The sequence below is a fragment of the Lonchura striata genome, chromosome 34, assembly GCF_046129695.1.
Source record: "Lonchura striata isolate bLonStr1 chromosome 34, bLonStr1.mat, whole genome shotgun sequence".
NCBI classification, from domain to species: domain Eukaryota; kingdom Metazoa; phylum Chordata; class Aves; order Passeriformes; family Estrildidae; genus Lonchura; species Lonchura striata.
Window position 1 is genome coordinate 4,804,848 of NC_134636.1, and position 22,025 is coordinate 4,826,872.

A 22,025-nucleotide genomic window follows, 5' to 3' on the forward strand; every position below is an offset into this window, starting at 1 on the left:
GCCTGGGCTCTGTGGGCAGCTGGGACAAGGGGACAGGAGCCTTCAGCTGATGGGTGGTTTCTGGTTTCTCTCCTTGCAGCCGGGCTCTGCGGGTGCTGAGGCTGCTCTGGGCTCTGCCAGGGCTCTGCTGGGCTCTGCCCTGGGCACAGCTGGGCTGGCTCTGCCCTCACATTGCTCTGACAGCTTTGCATCAGACGAGCCCGTTTGAGCACAGTGCCTGAGCTTTCTCCTTTGGCAGGTGAGTGAGACTCCCCTGCAGGCCAGGAGATTGCAGCTGGGGACACACATCCAGTTGGCAAGGACCCAGACTCTCCACAGTCCCAGCTGAACCCCTGAATCTCTGCAGGAATGCCTGGATCTCCACTATTCATTCTTCATTTCTTTCTGGCTGGAATTGTGCAGTTGCACTTTCTTCCTCCTCTAGAAGTGCCATGAGTGGCCAAAGCTGGCAAGTGAGCCGTGTTCCTGAGGCAATGCAGTCTGGAGCTGATGAATGGAGAGTTGCCCTTCCCACTTCCAAACCAGAGCAAAAGGCTGTAAGTGGGATTTTTCATCCATAAGAAACCCCTCAAAATTTCAGAGGGAATGTGCAGCTCATTCACAGAGTGAGAAGGAAGGTCATCTTCTAAAGGATTTGGGGTTTGACAGAGTTTAGATTCCCAGTCCTGTCTGGAGTTGGAAGGGCCCCAATCAATTTCCTATTGCTTTGACCACAATTTAAAATAACAATGTTGGAAACAACCCCCAAAAACTTTAAAAAAGGCTGCTGAGGTCAGTAAGATGGATCCATGCCATCAGCACATTTACAATGTAAATAACTGAGTTCTCTTTTTAAAAAGATCATTTACCTCTTAATGCAAAGTTACAGAAGATGTTTCACTAACACTTGGATTTTATTTTTATCTTTTACAATTCATCTAATTGTTTTTTTTTTTTCTTTTTCCTTTTTTTTTCCCTAAATAGAGGTCCTGGCCCTCTTCCAGCCAAAGGGGAAAGGGCCCCACCAAGCCTTGTTACCTACAGATAACATGGTAAAACTGAACACTAAAGGACCTTGTGGGCATTATTCTGGAATTAAAAAGGTGCCAGCTCCATGGACAACAGAATTATTGTTCCTAACTTGAATGAGATTGAGCAAAAAGAATGAAGAATTGTGTCACTAAAGTACTACAGATGTCTGTAATTTGTACCTTGATAGTCAGCCAGAACCTTTGTTTGCCAATACACTACAGAGTTTCACCAAGGGATCAGTCATCAAAAATGTTTTGAAAATGTAAAGACCAAGGTAGCCAAAGCACTCAGTGTCACTAATTGCTGGGTATGTTCTCAGCTGAAGCTGGGAGGAATGGGGTTCCCTTGGAGGGCTCACCCTGTGTGGTGGCCAGAACTCTGTCAATGGGCTCTGCCTCGTAACGGAGTCAATGAAGGGACAGTTACATAAAACTCTGCTGTGGGACACAGGAATACAATGATCAGTGTGACAGGATTCACTCAGATTTCCCGTCAGGAGAAACCCAACCCTGTTATAGTTCTAGAGGCAACAGTGTCAGAAGATTTCTGTGCTTTAGCATCACTGCCAATGTCAGTAGAACTTGGGGTGCTGCAGCTGGTCAGTGTCAGTGTCACACCACTCCCAGCTGCAGGGCCACCATTTAGGCTCCTTCAGCAACAAGCACACGGAAGACTTAGGGCCCAGAGAACATTTTCCACTCAAAGAGTGTCTTGGGTTTCAGAAAGCAAAAGATTCTGGTTTGCCCTGCGCCCCATGTGTGCTGCCCTGTCCTGTGGAGTTGACATGAAGGAGCTGAATGGATTATTAGAATAGGTAGCAAATGATGCTGTTAAAATGTCCAATAGCACATCCTATGAGCTCCAACAAACACAAATGGGGACTCCAGAGAACTACACGGCCTCGGATTATCTACTTGCTGGCCAAGGAGGAACCTGGGCTATCAGGGGATGAGGATGTTGCACTGCTAGCCGTGATGGGTTTGAAGGCCAACAGCCAGGAATCACCTTGGCAGAAAGAGCAGTAGAAGAGTGGCAGAAAGAAGAAAATTCTTCTGGGTGGGATTGGCTTCATGGCTGCCAAATTGGAGGGTGCTGTGAAATGCATTCGTGGCAGGGCCTGTGATCATTGCAGTGTGTGCACTTGGTGAGTTGCTGGGACACTTTGTGCTGGGAAGTGGAGTATTGAGACCTTTCTTAAAAGATAGTGTCAAGAAAAGAGAGGCATTTGGTAAATAAGAGAGAAGAGCAACAATTTAGGCATGTTTTAAAAGGAATGTGAATAGCTCTGAGTAATAAACTGCACTTAATTGTAGAACAAGAGGAGATGCCTTTTTGCTTAATACTTAAATGTAAGCTGTGTTACTGAAAGAATTGTTACGAAGGTTGTAGTTGATTGTAGGTCTCAGGACCAGTCAAAGTACCAAGGCCTGAACAGGCTCTGAGGCAAAGCTCACCTTTAGATGAACCTTCCAAGCAAATGTTGTATTTGTATCCACTCATTTAAGAAGCATGATTAACAACATGATCAATGTATGTGTTCCTTGATAAAACATGGATTTATCTTTCTGTATTTAGAAACAGACAAGGCCCCATGTGGCCTTGTTTGGGGGTGAAGGATCAAAGTCAACTCCCTTGGTTCCTCCTTCAGCCCTGGCCAGGCTTTGGGAGAAAGCAGTCAGGAGAATGAAAGCAGATGTTCTCACACTAGCAGTGATGCCAGCTTGTTTGTTAAACAGTGTAAAAGCTGGGTCCTCTCCCAGCTTTGGGGTTGGAGCTTCATTGGCTGCAGAGGTGGAGGCACCTGCAGGAATTCCCAGTGTCTGGGAGTGGCTCTCCAGTCCTTGCCTTCCCCCAGCTGGTGTGTGGCTGTGGATGATGCTAAAACCTGAGGCTAACTGGTGATGGATCTTTCCTTAATCACTCCAGGCAATCTCTGGTAACAATGACTGGATGCATTGCTGAGCTTTTTTGTAATGCTTTGCTAATGATGATGTGCTTTGCTGAGCTTATCCTTTTGTAATTCTTTGCAGCTGTGCATGATATAAATGACACAATTCCTTCACTTGGTGTCTGTGTCTTTGGTGCTGACCCTGCCCACTGGTGAAACAGGGCCCCCTCCAGCCTAAGTGTTACCTGGGAAGAGAAAAGCCATCACTCCAAATGTCCCCCCTTCCTCCTTGTTCCCCCCACTTTATACCCTGAGCGTGATGCCCTATGGTCTGGGGTATCCCCGGGGTCAGTGGGGGCCACCTGTCCTGGCCGTGTCCCCTCCCAAGCTCTCCCGCAGCCCCAGCCCCTCTCCAGCGTGGCCAGAGGAGGGGCAGGCCAGGCTTTGGCTCAGTGGGAGCTCAGCAAGAACAAAAGCATCTCTGTGTGCCCAGCCCTGTGCTCAGCACCCGGCCCAGCAGCGTCTCAGTGCCAGGGTCTGTGCCATCAGTCCCTGCCAGGGGTTTCCATGGCACCTGCCAGGCCAGGTGACCCAGGTGTGGTGTCCCAGTGAGGGCTGCCATGCAAACAGTGCCCAGCACTGTCCCTTTCTGTCTGCCTGACCTGGCCTTGGCCCTGGCCCTGGTGTTTGCTGCTGGTTCCGCGGCGCCTGACCGGCCCGCGCGGCACAGGGCAGGCGGCCACGGCACAAACCCACAGCAAGGGCTCCCCTCTGGCTCTGGGCAGTGACAGCAGCCCTGAGCAATGGGCTGGCGCAGTGGGGTCGGTGCAGTGTCCATGGCAGCAGTCCCTTGCAATGGCCAGTGCAGGTTGGGATGATGATCCACCCTCACAGCCGGCCCAGGGCAGGTGTGCGGTGCCCTTCCCCACAGCCTGTCTGCACAGAAGCACTTCCAGGGCTCTCTGCATTTCCCTTCCCTCACTCCTGAGTCACTCACACACCTCCCAAGGACCCACTGGGAGCTTTGAGCTGCAAGGAGTGCAAAGCTGGTCTGTCCTTCAGGAGTTGCTCTCATTCTGCCCTGAGCCAACTCTGGATTTGTGTTCATTGCAGAACTTCCTGTGTGTCTACAGCATTCCTTGCAGGGCTCTGCCTTGCGGAGGGGGAACCTCCTTGAGGTGCCTAGGACTTGGCACACACTTGAGGAGTGTGTCTGTTTTAAATAGGGAAGCTTAGGAGTTTTAGATTGCTTCAAAAAATAAAATAAGAAAACCCCTCTTTGCCTGAGCGCAGCCATTTCTTCAAGCACAGCAGGTCCCAGGTGACTGAGCAGAGACAGGACGGGCTTGGGCTATGTGGAGCAAGGTTGTCCACACTGCCTCAGACCTCAAGGCACAGCTTCTCTGCCTAGGCCAGACATCCTCAGGAGAGTCCCTGGGCCAATATCAGTCGCTGAATGCTGCAGCCACCTCTGCTCTAAATAGAACAATCATAAAATATACTCTTCAAAGAGGAATGTGGATTTATTGGAAGCTCTTGCAAATAGTTTTCCATCAGTATTGTAGGAAAACTTCCTAATGGACTGCACTAGAGCAGAGGGAAATCAGGGCAGAGCCATGGTTTGTCAGGACGTGCTTGATCCCAGTGAGTCCCGTGGTGCATTTAGAGCTGAGCCCTGGAAGCTCAGGGCCTGAGAGGAGATTGCACCAACCTAACCAGGAGTCAAAGTCCGAGGGAAAACCCAAAGTGTCTCAAAGCATGAATGGGTCCCCTGAGGTCCATCCACAACACAGACCCCTCATGGACTCGTTGGAGGAGAGAATTGGAGGCCAGGATGGCACAAACCTCTCAGAGACTCAGTGTGGGAAGGAAAAAGGGAAGTACCTTAAAAGAACTGCACTACCTTGAAGCATTAATGATCCCCATTGAGTGTTGTTACTGACAAAGAATCTCCAGGGACTAATTCCAGCAGATAATTGGAGGCCATGGTTGCACAAAGCTCTCAGGGACTCCAAGGCAAAGCCCAAGTCCTTGGAAGAAGCTGCAGTCCCTGGGAGCATGAAGGAGGGCCCAGGGCCATTGCTGCCCAAGGCTGCCCAGGCCAGGAGTGCAGGGAGGCAAAGGCTCTGTGTGGGCAGCTCAGCTGCTGAGCAGAGCCTGGGCTGGCTGGAGGCAGCAGAAAGGCCAAGGCCTGAGCCCCAGCCCAGGGAAGGCAGATCCTGTCCCTGCCCGCTTGCTCAGGGCTCTGCCGGGAGCACTGGCACATGGAGGGGTGCTGAGGGCAGGACAAGGGATGGCAGTGCCCAGCCTGGCTGGGGCTGTGCCAGGAGGCCCCAGTGCCTCAGGACAAGGTGTCTCCTCCTCACAGCCCTTGGTGGCAAGACGCTGCTGGGCCCCAGGGCACCAAGGCTTGGCTTCTCCTGGGCACTGCCAGCCTTGCCAGGGCCCTTGGCCATGTCCAGCACAGCTTGTCCTGCGCTGTCCCACAGCTCTGCTGTGTCCCTGCAGGCTGCACACTCCCATCTCGCTGCCCCCGGGCCCTGCCCTGCCCCATCCAGCCCTGCCCTGCCCCTGCCATGCCCAGGCCATGTCTGCAGTCCCCCCAGACCATGGGTGGGGTGGGCAAGTGTTCCCGAGGGCACAGAGAGGGGACAGCTGGGCTGGACTGACCCAAGGGATCTCCCATTCCATGCAATGTCACGGTCAGCAATAAACTGAGGGAAAGGAAGGGGATAGGGCTGGCAGGGAGAGCTGTGGATGTTTTCTACCAAGACATTTCTCACACAAAACACAAAGTACACGTTCTTGATCCTGTCCTGCCAGGAGGTGGCTGGACATTGTCTGCTGATGGGAATCAGCAATAGGGGATTGATTTCATTTGTTGTTTCTTTGCTTCCACCTGTGGCCTTTGCCTTTTGAAGCCCTTGCTGAGGAGGGTGTAGAAGCCCAGAAGATCAGGACCTGGTTTGCCTGTCCCAAACATCAAAAACTGGATGGCTGTGGGACCAACCAAGGATTGGTAAGGACAGCCAAGACTTCTTGGCAATAACACACTGTGAGGAAGAACAGGCTGTGGCTGCAGAAGGGGCCATGCAGATAAAGGCAGAACTTTTCCAGGACAAACATCCTTGCTCTGGCTCCTGGGCATATGCAGGACATGGCCCAAGTGCAGGAATGAGAAGTGGGCATGGACTGTGGGGGGATCAACACCACCAAAGACCCCCAAAGCCTCTGAGCCATTTCCAGAAAGGTTTAGCAGAACAAACTGCACGTGATAAATCATTTGCACAGAAAGTGAGACACTTATTGCCAGGGCAGGGAAAAGTGATCAGTGAAGAGGTCCTCCCACCAAGCCCAGGCACATTTGTGCCCCAGCACCCAGGACATCCCATTGGCTGGATCAATGCTGGAACCAGGACTGGGGATCTCCTCTCTCTCTAATTTCCTTTCTCTCTGCCCCTCTGATTCACATCTCTGTGTCTCTCCTGTCTGTGTCTCTCTTCCCTTTCACCTTTCCTCTTGTGCCTTTATACAAAACATACTGACATGCCCTTTTATAGCTCAGGGACTGACATCCCAGTTTCTATGCCAAATGCATAATGAATTAATAAAACTTTATAGGCCTTTGTGGACTCTCTGAGCTTTTTAATTTCTTTCAGCCACGAGCATCTACAAAACATGGGTGTCTCCTTTGCCTTAAGTTTGGGAGATCACAGAGAGAGAGGGAGAAAGAGGCTCGCTGGGCACCTGATGGCCACACACATTTAACCCACCAGTGTTGTTCTGCTCAGCTTTTCTCTAACAGGCAGCATTAACCAGATGCAGCTGCGCAAGGTTTTCCAGCAATTTGGCATCATCCACAAAGGACTTGGAAGTGCATTTTGTCCCATGGCACAGGGAATATATGAATATTCCATTGTAGTCAAGGGCTGGTCACTGCAGGATGTCACCAGGGTGTGGCTGCCAGGAGGACTCTGTTCCATGGACAGCATTTGACCCTCATTGCTCAGCCAAATTCCCACTCACCCCACGTTCCATTCCTTCAGCCCATCTCTCTCCAATCTGGCTTTGAGGAGACCCAGCAGACCATGTCACAGACCCTGCTAAGGTCTGGGCAAACAACATCCCCTTCTTTTCCTTCCCACGTGGGTTCTGCAGTCCCTGCCTTGTGCTGCCAGTGCGTGGAATGGCTGCAGGAGGATTTGCCACATCCCCTTCCCTGCTGAGCCTGACCAGTCTGTGACTGTACCAATCCCCTCCCTGCCCTGTTTGCAGACTGGTTCTATGTCTGCCCTTCCCAAGTGCCCAGGACCCTCTGAGATGGCTCTGGCCTTTCCAGGGGCTTTGAGAGAGGTCTCACCGTGACACTGCCCAGCCTTCTCAACATACCTGACACCAAAGGCCTCTGCCACATCCCTCAGTTCCAGGTCAGTGCCCAGGGCATGGCACAGCCCTGTCCAGGTCCTCAGGGTGGTTCAGAAGGGAGGCAGCTGTGACTTCTCCCTGCAGACCCACCACTCTAATGTCCCTCTGTGCAGTCCATGGCTGTCCTGAGCATTTCCCCTGGAGCCTCCCTGCCCTGGATATTTCTCTCCATGCAGCCCTCAGCACATTGCAGGAAAGAATTTAGGTGGTTTCCCAGAGGATGATACTCTCTGAGTTGTGAGAAGCGACGTTCACTTTTAAGGATTTTAAAGGTTTACTAAAAACTTTAACAAAATACAACAAAGGTCTGAATAAGGAAAAAGGACGGTGCAATGCTGGGAGTTGGCAACCCCGACAGCCATGAGCTCATCTATAAATTGGCTGCTCCGATTTTTGTACCCCTGGGGGTTTCCTCAGGCAACCCTGGCCCCTGCCAAGGTCTGTCAGTCGACTCTTCTTTGCCGTTCATCCGTGGAGGTTTCTTTCTTGCCACTTGATGGGAGGTGAGGTGTTGTCATGCTGCACTTCCTAGTAACAAGCTCGCCCTTTTCTCAAATGTTTTCTGCAAAGCCACAGGTACGCACCCTCCTTCCTCATGCCTGGACTACTGAGGCCCTCTCTTGGCAACTGTACGAGCTGGGGAAGATGGACTATGGGGAGAACAGAGGACATCTAAACAACAAATCACAACAATGCAACTATAAGTCAATAAACTTTCCTTAACATACATATAATATTAATCTCTGAATTGCAAGAGCCAACCATTGCATTAGGCATTTATAACAGAGTGAAGTGGCCTCAAGGCACTGTTTGTGCTACTGGAATTGTGCCACCCTCAAGTGCTGATGATGGTTTTCATAGTAAAAGGGTTTTTAAATCCTGGGGATTTAGGGTTAAAAGGAAAATTGAGCTTAGTAAGCCCTGGAAAAAAAAAAAACCTAGGTACATGTAGGCCTTGTACCTTGCTAGAACTGCACCTGTGTAGCTAGTACATGATAAATGATATACTTGTTAGATGTGATGATTGTTTAGTAACTAAATATAATTACTGTTTAATCATAAGAATAAAAAGGAGAAACTGTGGTCAGGGGCCTCAGAAAGATCATGAGAAACTCATGCTTGAATAAAGTCAATGTATACAATAGAACAATATAAAGTTAATCATTAATATGTAAGTTATATAATGATAGAATATAAAATAAATTCAGCTCAAAAGCCATGTGAAGTCAGATTTGGGTCTGTATCCCTGATTCCCAGAGCTCTCAATAAAAGCACCTGCATATAATCATATCCCATGATTATGTGTGTTCCTGAACGCTGACAATCTGTTCTATGGTCCTTATCAAGTCCCCCCTTTTCCTGAGACACACTTCCGTATGGGAACTAGTTTCTTAATACTTATATTTCATTTTGCAGCATAGGAAAACTTTGTTTTCTAACATGTTTTCTAATATGTCTTCTTCTGCACTCTTGTTGGCTAAATGTTTCCCCAATTCCAGTTTGGTCTTATCCACTTGTTGTGCTCTGCAATGCCTGATGGCAACTTCCTCTGGTTTCTGGATACCTTCAAGTGAACCCAAGATTTGTTCTCTGTTTTTGATCGGAGCTTTGATATGTCAAAAGGTCTTTTTCTTTCCAGAAGTCCCATGTTCATGTACCACTCCAAAGGCATATTCTGAATAATTTCAAATGTAAACTAATTTTCCTCTACTCGATTCCAAAGCTCAAGTGACTGAAATTAGTTCTACTTTCTGGGCTGAAACATTAGAGAGGAGTGCTCCCAATTCGATTACATCGGGTTGTGGAGTCACTGCGTATCCAGATATTTGGATAGGAAGTCTAGGGGCCTGGTGCTCTGACAGACCAGCTGCTCCTGCTGCCTGCTCTGCCTTTGGCATCTGCTCTACTGAGGGTATGGCAGCTGCAGCAGGATTTCCTGTGGCAAGAGGTACCACTGCTGACGTAGCCCTGGGACTCCTGGGACTCCCCTCCAGCACAGGGGTGTCACCCACAGCGGGGCATGGGGGGAAGGTGAAGGGCATTAGAAGGGAGAGAAACCAGCGTCTAGGGACTGTGTGAGGGAAATAACAATTTATTTCCTTTTCCTTGAATAAAGAATTGCAAGAACCCTGCTAGAGCTGCTGGGGGATTGGCCTCTTGCTGAGGCCCCTCCTCTTTTTGGGATACCATGTCCCCCTGGGCAAGGAGCCCCTGTTCCAGCCAGGAGCAGAGGTGCTGTGCCTTCTGCCCTGGGCAGAGGGACCTGCTGCTGTCACCACCTCTGGCCACAGGTCCTCCTGATACTGGTCCTGCCCTGCAGGGATGGGCACAGGTGGGGAGTGGCAGTGAAACCCAGGGCAGGGGCTTTAACATGGACTGCTCTCAATGAGTTGTGGAGAAATTACAGTTTTCCTTTTTCTGCCAACCAAGGCTGTCAGTGTTTCTGTGTTTGTATTAATGAGAAGGGTTAGGGTTAGGGTAGAGTGTGGGTTTAGGGTTAGGTTAGAGTGTGGGTTTGTGGTTAAATGGAGAGCAAAGTGGTGTCTGCATTCAATTGATTTTAATTTTTTCTTTCATGGTATTTTGCATGTGAAAAGTCTGAAAATCAAGGACATCTTTTTGGAATCTGCTATCTTTGCCCCTGATACTAGCCGAGTGACCCTTCAGAATTAAGGGAAAGCATGAACTCTTTTGGCCATTTTTTAGAGGGAGAAAACACCAAACCCAAACCTGTTTACTGAATCCTCTGGAAAATCTGACTTATCCAAGAAAACATAATATGGAATGTATCAATTTTCTGTTTGTCATTCATTCAGACACCTGTGAAGCCAGATCAGTAATGCTCACTTTAATGATTTAACACAGCTGATTGCCATTAAATCACTTGAAATTATGGCCTCAACTTTCAATGACATTTTGAATATGAGAATTTCCATTTCAGGGAGGAACAGAATGCATTTGCACAGTTCCATTTGTCTTGGTTTGACAAGACAGGAGTCTGTGAAGGAGGGCTAAAGCCTCCTGTGCAATGGAGAAGGTAAACCCCCTCCCTCCGAATTACCAGGATTTTTAAAGTTAAAGGCTCTCAGGCAAAGATATGGGAATGGGAGTAACAATTCTTTCCTAGGAGAAAACTAAATAACAATTTAAAAAGGCAAATGCAATTGGTACAAACAGAGCTAGTGATAAAGTCCACAACCTGACACCCTGAGGAGTCGGGGTGTTGGTAGCAGTCCAGTTGAAATGACAGCTGCTCCTCTTGCAGTGGCTGATGAATTGCAGCTGAAGTGGTGATCTTTAGAAGGGTATAGTTTTCTCTGAAGATCTGGTGGCAGTTGGGCCAGTCTTCCTCTGGGAATCCCGCCGAAGGGGCCGCTTCTCTGGGAGTCCCGCAAAGAGAGAGAGCTGCTCTGTCTCCCAAAAGGTGCCACTTTATACAATAAAAGAGTGCTTGGCTTCCCCCTCTGGGTGGAGCATCTCACAATGGGATGGTGTAACGTTACCAGCCCTGCAGTGAGTCAGTCAATGGCCCATTAACAAACCATTACCTTTTCGGAGCAAACCATCGTTCTTGGAAGAGATAATAAACCTACCCAACCTCCAAGAGATGGCAAATAGAATACAAGCTTATCTTGCAAACCAGGACACCATTATGGGTGGATATTTTTTTCAGCACACAGATTCTCTGATTTCCCCTTCTTTAGCCTTAAGCATTAAAGTCAAGCATCTGCTTTGGAAATGCAACTCAAATGTAACTCTTTCTACTATTTTGCTTAACTTATTTTTAGAGGCTGAAAGCATTCAGTTGTAATTTGCTTTATAGAATACTTAGTCACTGTGGGACTGGAAAAAGATCACAGAAATTTCTCCCATCATAGATTTTAAAATATTTTAAAACGCCATTATAAAGACTAATTATCAATATTTAATTTTTGCTTTCTGTGTAACTTTATTAAATCTGTACTTTAAAACAAGCATTACCTAGCAGGTTTTCAGTTCAATTACAGCAGTTGCTTTTCAGCAGGCTAATTTTCCTATAGGACTAGACAAGGAAAGTAACTTAGGAAATTGATTTTTCCACATTGTTGCAGTGTAGGAATGGTATTCCCCAGTTTTGTGCTCACCCTGATACAGCTCAGACCATGTGCCACTCACTGACTTCCCCACCACTTTTCCTGTGGCAGGAGAAGAGCACAAGCAGGTAAAGATCAGAGGTTGAGCTAAGAACAATTTACTAGAAACAGCAGAGAAAAAAAAAACACAAATGGTAATAACAACACTAAAAGGAGAGTGTACAAGAGGTGAACGAGTCACACATGATTGTTCACCATACAGAACTGGGCACACCCCACGATTTACGGCACACCGGCGGAGGAAGAACAAGCCCCTTCCATTTCCCCCTGCCACGTGGCAGGTGATATCCAGTTACCCCAAGGTCCTGGCCGTGCTCCTCCTGGCTGCTGCAAAAATTACCCCTGTCCTGGCCAGATCCAGGACACGGGATCTGCCCTGCGGGTCCTGGCTCTTCCTCTGGGTGAGAGCCCCCCATGGCATCTGCCTGGCAAAAGGGACTTCAGGACAACCCATGACTTATGGACATTCCCCCTTCTGCCCCTGTCCCAGCTCCCTTTTTGCCTCCAGAAAACTTTGAACAGAAGTAGCACTTAGGTGCAGTTCTGCACATTCTGAACTGGCAGGAATGTGCCCCACATGTCACTCTAGGCACACGTGCAGCAAGGACAAAGAAAGTTTTTGAGGGGCCTGGGTCTCAAGGTCTTTTGTTCCAGGAGTACCACCTGTTACTTTCAGATTCTGCTCAGGGATAACCAGTGACCTTCTTTTTGTTCTACATGAGACATAACCATGTGTGGCACATCAACTGTCACTTTTTTCCCCATTTATTTTCAACCATATCCTATCAATCAGGACCATGGTGGCTCCTGCTCTGAGGTGCATTGGCCATTTCTGTAGTACATTGTTTGGTTGTCTTTTGAGAAATAGGCTCAAAATACCACAGGGTTACTTCCCTTACTCCCATTCTTGGAGCTAAAGATGGAGTTATTGTGCAAGGCAAAGGCACTCACATATGAACAGTGCAAAGGGGTCAGTCAAACCTGGTTACTCCAGAGCAGGGGTTGTCATCAATAACCTAAAAAATATATAGAAAGGCTGCTGGACATTCTGGAGTCCAGTGTAACACCTCCATGGATTTCTTTCATGATTCATACACAGGCTTTTCCAACAGTTCATAACTGGGGATCCATCATCAACACCATCCAGTCTGTTGCCTTCAGGGGAAGGCAAGGCGACCTGGTTTCAAGGAACAGCACGGCAGCCCAGTCTCCCCTGGGCCACTCGGGCTAAGAACACACGCTGGACACCAATGTGGTGGACGGTCGAAAAGCGTTTATTATCTTATCTCATGGGTTTAAATAGTCTTGGGGGACTCTGCTACGTCAGGGGGGGTTGGTAGGGTCTCTAGGGTTAGTCAGGAGTGGAAAACTACTGGGTTAGGTGTGGTTACATTCTTTGGGGTAATGGATAACATGTTGCAGGGTGAGAGGGGGAAGGGGTCTTTCTTTCCGTCACATCCCGAAATCTTCCGTTCGCCTGTCCCTATCTACTACATCTCCCCCCTCCTTTTCATAAGTGAAATGAGGTAGTCGCAGATATAGGCACTGGAGTGAGGTACAAACTTGTAACTTGGTAAGGAAAAAAGGGTTTTTGGTAAACCTGAGTAAATCTCGCAAGGTGAGTTTTGAAGGCTTTTGCAGCTGACTGTGTTCACAGTTTTTGGTTTACAGCATTTGTTGCTGGCCTACAAACAGAATGTTTGCCCGTTCTAGATGGGCCTGAACAAACGAGAGCAGCTTGTTCAGCAGGCATGGTCCTATGGTAACAGCTAAAAGCAGTATTGCCAGTGGACCTACCAGGGCGGAAATTAAAGTGGTGAGCCAAGGTGATTGATTGAACCAGGATTCGAACCAGCTCTGCTGGGTTTCCCTGTCTCTCTTTCTCTGAGCCAGTCTATCTCGGAGTTCTGCCATGGAGTCTTTAACGACTCCCGTATGATCTGCATAAAAGCAGCATTCCTCTTTCAAAGCTGCACACAGTCCTCCTTGTTGCATGAACAAGAGGTCCAGTCTCGCCTATTCTGTAAAACTACTTCTGAAAGCGAAGAGACTGATTTCTCTAGATAGGAGATGGATTTCTCAATCCTCTGCAGGTCTTCATCCATGGTCATTTGCAGCTGAGAGAGTCCGTGCTGTTGGGTTGCGATGGCTGAGACACCAGTGGCTGTACCAGCTGCTCCCAGGCCAAGCAGCATTGCGATAGTTATACCTGTGATTATTTCTCTTTTGTGCAGTCTGTCAGGTTCTTCGAAAAGGTGGTACACTTCTTCATCTGAGTGGTACAGGACCCTAGGAACAATCAGAACTTGGACACAGAAGTCAATAGAGTCATTAAATTTGGCAAGGAACACACAAGGACTCACTCCGGATCGCTGGCAAACCCACATCCCAGATGCAGATGGGACCACCCACTTATTGGTCTTTCTGTTGGGCTTGACAACTTTAGTGCAGAAGTTGCCTTTCTGCTTTGCTAAAGTTGCATTGCCAAAACATTTGCCTTGTCCTGTGATTTGACTCAGGGTGATTCCTCTGCGGGGAGTGTCCCATCTGTACTGGTGGGGGGCACTGGCTGTGGAGTAACTGAAGGGGGTGTCTAAAGCGATGCCTTCGTAGAAAGGGGGTTTAACATCATAAGAAAGCCAACAGGAGTTAGTCAGGTTCGGTTTGGTTTCGTTTAGGGTTAGAAAGGTAGCTTCTAGTATATAAACACAGGGGTGTTCCACGGGCTGGTGGAGGGTTTTATGTGACCCTTTTGTAGCTCGAGGTCGACCAGTTCCAGCAAGGCTGCCATTCGAGGCTTTGACAGGGGCCACTGCTCGACCCATATGGAGTCTGGTGATTTTTAAGTCCGGGACGGCCCTCTCACTCTGTTCACTGGGGGGACTTCTTTGTATTGCCAGTATTGGGGCCACAGTGCTTGGGGAAAAATCGAGCAGTCTGCTCCTGTGTCTGCCCAAAACTGAAGCCCTATGACATGGGGGTCCTGACTGCCATAAAGGCGGCACGTCCCCCACACCTTCGGTGGCTCCTTCCCTATTTTCATGGCCAGGGCCACCCAGGGGTCCCGTTCTGGGGCGTCCCCTGCTGACCCTGTGGCACAGGCGCTGCTTGTGGCGGTAGTGGGTACGAAGGTACCGCAGGCTGTGTTGCGAAATTCGCTGGCGAGGGTACGAAGCTGGCTGTCTCCTGTGGGGGTGTGGGGTATAAGTGCGCCCCGCCCCACTGGGGGTTGGCATAGATGGGCCGCCTTGCATTCGCAGCGGGAGGAGGCTGAGTGCAGCCCGCACGCCCCCTCCCTCTCCCGTTTCCTTGGGGCTGGGACCTGCATTCCTTAGCGAGGTGCCCCTTCCTCCCGCAGCTCCAACAGGCTCCTCTCGGGCGTGTTTGGGGTGGAGGCGCTGCGGCGGGCTGCCGTGTTGGCTGGGGACAGCTCACCGCGATGTGACCTGCCTCACCACACTTGAAACACGCCATGGCACTGGTCAGGGTGTGGACGGCTGCCTGAATGGGTGTCAGGTGTTCTTCCCTCACTACATGTCTGATCATGTCAGCCAGGCTGGCTCCGGCTGGCAGGGAACGTAAGATATCTTTGGTGACAGAGTTGCACTGCTGGCACAAGCAGTCAGATACCACGGGGCCCTTTGCCTCTGCCGGCAGGGTAGAGGAGTCTATTGCTGCCTGCAGGCGATCTACGAACTGCGTGAAGCTTTCGCTCTCTGCCTGCCTCACGGTGGACCACGGCGACGGCTTGGCTACGACCTGGGAGGCTGCACGAATAGCCTCCCTAGCAGCCCGAGTGGTCGCCCTGACCTCCTCAGCCCGCATCTGCGTGGCTTGCTGCTGAGGCGTGATCATATCATCGTGCTTTCCCATAAGCCTGGATAAAGTCGATCTGTTTAGTGGCTGCCTCGCGCCAGATGCTTGGGCTAATAGCTTTGTACAATTATCCTCCCATTCTTGTCTAAACACAATCATTCCCGCACCATCAAGTATCATGCGACCTATTCGCTCGATATCAAAGGGAAGCAGGTCGTCATTACTAAAAAGACCATCAATTAATGTGGAGACCATGGCCGAATTGATTCCTTTTTCTGCAATGGCTTTGACAATTGACTGTACATCTTTTGGGTTTACCGGGGCATATACCCTCTGCTGGTTCCCTTCTGGGCCGGTGATCCTCACTGGGAAGGCTTGGATGGCAGCCGCTGGGGACCATTCGGCACAGGCTATTTTTATTTCTCCCCAGTCGGTAAACTGGGCTGGTTCGTATTGTGGCTGCTTTTCGGTGCGGCTTAAAGCTTTACTTGGTTTTGTTTTAAATTGCGTTAGCTCTGTTCCCTTAGTCTTAGAGTCCCAGCCGGCTCCTGGCAGCTCTTCTGAGCTGCCGGAGCTGCTGCTGGACTCAGAGTCTGAAGTCGAATGCCAGCGCACTTCTGGGGCTCGGTGCCGTTTTGTGCAGCTCCGACCCCGCTCCTCCCCCCGGGGGTGGCGCCGCTGCCGCCCCCCGGGCTTGCCCTGCCTCCTGCAGGGGAGGGTTTCTCCCTTACATGGTAGCGGCGTCAGGCGCGGCTGCCGATCGGCTCCGAGCCCTCTGCCGCTCTCCTCCTGTTTCTCCCGCACACGCGCATTAGCAAAACTCCGCGCCTCTGGGCTCTTCGCGCCGAGACTGCCCACGCCCCGCCCCTCCCCTTGGCTGCCGGTGCCATATTCAAAGGGGTATGGAGGCGGCATGGGGAGGATCTCCCCCCGAGCCGCGGCTCCCGCGCCTCTGGCTTCCCCCGCCAGCCTCCGCCGACAGAGCTCTGCACGCTGCTGCACCTCCGGCAGCGGGTCACTGACCGGCAGTGCCGGGGCGGATGGGGAAGCCGCGGATCTTTGGGAAGGCTCCGCGGGGGGTCCTGGGCCCCGGCCCGGGGAGGGGGGCGACGCGCCGGCCCCCCCCCCTGGATCCAGGCTCCCGGGCGGATCATCCTCAGGGGTAGTTTGCGTTGCCGCTCCTACCCGTAGCTTGGGTGTAACCAATAAACACGTACGCGCTGCGCTCCATGTCTCCTGCTCTTCTATTGCTCTGCGCAGGGCTTTCTCTACTTTGCCCCGCGCCTTAAGGCATTTGCCGCTGCCTGAGGATTTCGTGTCCTCGGCCAGCACGGCTGTGCATTTTTCCCATATCTCCGGATGCAAAACATCCACAGGGCGCTCAATTGCCCCAAGCTCAAGCAGCCTTGCTATAGCAAGATAAAAGTCTTTGAGCTTACACTCAATTCCCCATTGCTTATGAACCTCACTTACGACCCTGGCGATGGCGTCCATGACGATCGTGGGTCCGGGGACGTCTCCCCCGCCGAGAACACGGTCTTACCGGTCTGGCCGCTGCTCTTGTCCAGGCGACACCCGCAACCCGAGCGAATTATTCCCGGGCTTCGGCACCAGTTATGTTGCCTTCAGGGGAAGGCAAGGCGACCTGGTTTCAAGGAACAGCACGGCAGCCCAGTCTCCCCTGGGCCACTCGGGCTAAGAACACGCGCTGGACACCAATGTGGTGGACGGTCGAAAAGCGTTTATTATCTTATCTCATGGGTTTAAATAGTCTTGGGGGACTCTGCTACGTCAGGGGGGGTTGGTAGGGTCTCTAGGGTTAGTCAGGAGTGGAAAACTACTGGGTTAGGTGTGGTTACATTCTTTGGGGTAATGGATAACATGTTGCAGGGTGAGAGGGGGAAGGGGTCTTTCTTTCCGTCACATCCCGAAATCTTCCGTTCGCCTGTCCCTATCTACTACACAGTCACTCCCAAAAAGGGACACAGATGTGGGCTCTGGTGTTTGACAAATTGCTTCCTCCCTTTCTTTCCCCAAACTTTCTTTCCCTTGTGAGTGGGGCAGCCAGGAGATAAAACATGGGTAGATATAGACATGGTCTTGAAAACAAACACAAGATGTCATAGAAAATGTGCTTTGGATGGTAATATTCAACATTCTCAACTACATGCTCTTCTTTTCTCTCCCTGTAATGACTGGACAACACTTATTTTTGGTGCCAGCTGACTCAAATCAGGAATAATCTTGGGTAGGGGGAGAATGACAATAAAACCATCATAAACTGAGTATAAAATGTTTATCTACATGTGTCTATAATTTCAATGGCCAGCTGCATTCAGCTCAATTATCAGCCTATAATTGTGCTCAGGGCCAGTTTGGGCCTTTCCTTGTCAGCTCCTCCTGCACAGCACATGGGGGCCTGGGCATGCTGCTGGCTTGTTTCCTTTTAGGAGACTGGGATGAGGAAAGGTCCAGGGGTTTTGTCAAAGAGATGATATTTGAGTGACTGTGCATGTGCTGGAAGCCTCACAGACTGACTGGCCCATGACAGGATGGCCCAGTGCTGGGGAGACAGCACCTTGCTGCCCTGGTTAGGGGTGTTAAGTTGCTCCTTTGCCTCAGAGAGAGCCAAGTGCAGCACTTTTGTGCAGAAACACTTCATTAGCCCTGGTTTGCAAAGCTACTGCAGCAACTGGTGTGGCCAGAGCAGCCCTTTCTGCACTTGGAAATGAGCTGAGTCAGTCATGGGATAAGGCAGGGCATTCCTCACGTGTGCACATTTGAACTCCCTGTGCCCCGACTGTGTCACGTTCCGCTCCTCAGTGACATCCCTCCCAGCCTGGAACATGGAACTCCCCGTTTCCAAGGACACGTGGCCATTGTCACCAGCACACAGCAGGAGCGCTCAGACCCTTCGGCAGCTGCGGTGAGAGCGGAGGTGTCAGAGCGACAGCGAGTGTTGGTCCAGCTTAGCTGGTTCTTAGCACACGTTGGTCAAGAGGCTGATCCACACATTGAGTGGAGGTAATTATTTACAGTTCTGTGCAGAAATGGGGGGCTCAGGGACAAATTGACCAAGCCAGCACCACATGAAGTAAAGCGTCTTTAGTATTTCTACATTTTAGCAAAGAAAGGAATTAGTGTTCATTGACTGCAAGTTCCCACGTTCTCTTCATAATTAGTATTCTGTCTGCTGTTGGGTAATAATCATCCTCTCACTTGTCACGTTCATTAGACTGCATGCTCAGTCTCTCCCTTCTTTTATGTCAATGGTTTCTCGAGTGCATGGCCATGGTCTGCCCCTGCTGGAATGGCCTTTTACTTCATAGGAGGTGATTCAGCACAGTTTCTGCATTGGCTTTATCAGTTTGTTCCTTTCCTTGGGGGTTCTGCCAAATGTCCTTGTGCCCCTAAATTCTGCATTCTTTGTGCCCACCATCAGTGGTACATCCTTCTTCCCAAGCCTTGCTAACCTCCCCGGTGTCTGAGGCAGCTGAAGCCTGTCAAGCCCTACACCTCAACAAGGCAATTCAGCCAAGAAGTAACCTGCCTTTCAAAGGCCTGGCCATCACTCCTTGGCTACATCTTGTTGCATGGGAATAATCTCCCTTCTTGTTGATGAGCCTTGAAAGCCACAAAGGACAAACATCAAAGAGCACATTTTCCTTACAAACATTTTGCATTTTACACATTCTTCAGCAGGACCAGTGGCTGTGTGGGAGCCGGAGCAGCCGAGACAGAGCAGGATGGCGGAGCTGTGGGCCTGGGCACGATCCAGAGCGTTCCCCAGGGCCCCGGTCTGCACTGCGTCCCGCAGGGCCCCCGACAGCACTGCCGTGCCCGTCAGGGTGACCCAGAGGTGCCAGGACCAAGAGGTGAGGGGCAGGTGTCGGGCTCTGCGGGCTGCCAGCGGGTGGGGGCTTGGCCATGGTGTTGGTGTCAGTGCTGCTGACCCCGTGGGACCTGTTGGGCAGGGCTGGGGCCCCACTGGTGCTCCAAGGGCCCCTTTGAGGCAGCTGCCCGGGGGAAGCCACTCGCAGGGATGACACGGAAGAGGTGCCAGCGGAAGGGGGAAGTTCTCTGATGGATGTGTTTCTCAGGGATGACACTGAGGAGGTGCCAGTGAAAGTCAGATGTTCTCAATGCTGGGACACTCAGGAAATTCATGCTCTGGGCATGGCTCTTGGGCAAAATGCATGGATTTCTCATTGCTCCATGTTTGCACTGCACTCACCAAACATGCCAGGATAAAGGAACCTCTCTAACTGTATTTTTTAGCATTAGGAATAGCCATTTCTTTATTCTCAGCTGTGATGCATAGTGGAGAACTCCAGCCACATGCACACCATTTACAAAGCTATTCCAAACAAATAAATTTCAGCATTTTTTGAAAACAAAAAAAATTATTCTTCATTGGTTCCAAATTACATAATTTCTTCAATTAAGTAATATTCTATCTTCTCTTTGGTATTGATGTCTCCCTTCTGGTGGTAATGAATTCACATCTTTCAGTCCATTCATCATAGCTTTTTAGATTTTATAACAGACAATTTTGCCTACAGAATGAAGCAGTTGGATGGCAGTAGTTGTTTTCGTTAAAAAATGTACTTAGGCTGATGAACATTTTAGTGATTTTTAACCTCCCGCAGAATGTGATACATTCTGTATTAAATTATGAGATCGGCCAAGCAACACAAATTTTGTTATATCTGATTAACCTAGGATAAACTGCTTCCATTTCACAGCTGTAAAGTATTGCATCTAGAGCTGAGGACAAGAGCAAGGGTTTTCATGCCTATTGCGAGTCAAAATTCACCTTATGCAGATTAAATTCTTCTTGGAGCTGACTCCAAGATGTGCTTCCTTAGTACCAAATAAGTCCCAGCATCAGGTTGCATCCAAAATTCTTATCTTTTTGTGAACCACTCTCACCTGGATTGTTAGCTGAACAATAGTTCAGTTGTACTCAGGCGCTTGATTTCAAGGGAAGCCTGTGCCTATAAATTCCAGCAACTGGGAAAGGGTGACTTGCTACTTGAACGCTTGGCTGCGTTAGAGGCCAGGTGAGGGTTGCTCTCTCAGGGCAGTTCTGTAGCCGGCTGCTTGCAGAGGGAGAACTGTGTCAAAGCAGCCCTTTCTAGTGATGTGACAGCAAACCTTTGCAAATACAGCTCTTGTTTAAAACAAAGGGCCTAGTTAATCAGCAGTAATGGAGAGAAGGCTGAAGTTTTTACAGAAAATATCTTTTTCCTTTTAGCCAAATGCCAGCGAGGCATCGCACAATGGAAGTGCGCAGAATGTCAACTTGTATAACCCAGCTGGAGGTATGATTGCCTTTCACATTTTGCTCAATGTCTGTAAGATTTTCAACTTGGTAATTCATTTTTGCAGCATATTCTTGGGACAGGGGATCTCTTGTGTTCAGAGATCTCAACTGGAGCTGGGATGCCCTCAGGTCAACCTTGCAGTCTCTTGTCACTGCACTTAGCCACTGGTTTGTTTTTGCCCTGTGAAAACCTGCTAGTCCTTCCTTGTTGGCATATTGGTTGATGGGATGCAACTTGGAACATTGAGGTCAAGGTTTAGACTACTCCTAAATTCACAGCCTTGGTAGCTAAGGTTTTGCTTTTGGAGTATCTAGGCAGTGTCATTATCCTTTAAATTTAAATGGGTAAACCTATGCAACCTTGAGAATGTTGCATAGAGAATTTCATAAGGTCAGTGTGGGAAACTTTGCTTGATTTAATTTTTTTCTCTCGGTCATTAATACATGAGTGTTGCCACAACACTGTGTTGGGTTTTTGTCAAGGAAATTGAAAGGAAGATATTGATGTCATCTTCCCCACGGATTCCATCATTTCCCCCAAAGCACAATGCACTTAGGTGATGTCATTTGTTATTAATCTGTTCTCAATGCTGTTTCCCCAAGGAGCCTGGCTTCAGGCAGACTCGAGGTGCACATTCCCCTTACAGGCACTCAGTGGTGCTGCCTGCAGCAGTGAGCTGAGCCAGGTACAGCCAGCTGCCCTGAGAAAAGCAGGCTCTCACCTGGCTGTGGCTGCAGGCACCTGCCAGCTGGGACTTCCCTGCCACTGCAAGTGCAGCTCTTGCTCTGCCTTAGCCTACTGCAGAGCATTTTAAACTAGTGCCATGGTGGCTTTTTGCAAAGACAAAACTAAACTTCACATTTCTCATTGGGGACATTCTGTTTCGCATGTGAATGATGATTTGTGTGATTCTTGGTGGTGTTGTGCACAGATCCTAAGGGAATATTTAGCATTCGGTAACTGAGGGACTGGCAGTAGTGAGACAATTGTGGAACTTGGCACCGCTTTGGCTTTAGGCTGTCACAGAGAAACTTAGGTGAGACAGGTCTGGTTGCTGCTACGGTACAGGGTGCCTTTGCAACATGCTTCATGCTGTACCAGTTAGGGACTGGGCTTTGTCACAGAATCAGACAATCAGAATCAGACTTGGAAGGGATCCACAAGGATTTGCAAGTGCAGCTCTGTCCCCAAGAATCCCACCAGGTGCCTGTGGAACTTGTCCAAATGTTTTCCGAGCTCTAGTGGACTTGGGACCATGAGCAGTCTTGTGGGGATCCTGTCCCAATGCCTGATCACCCTCTGGATGAAGACCTCTTACCTAATTTCCATCTTAATGCTTGCTTATGGCTTCAGGTAATTTTCTTTAGAAGTCATTCAGGGGTATGGTTTTAGGAGGTTTTTTGTTTAAATGCTGTGGGAAGTTTC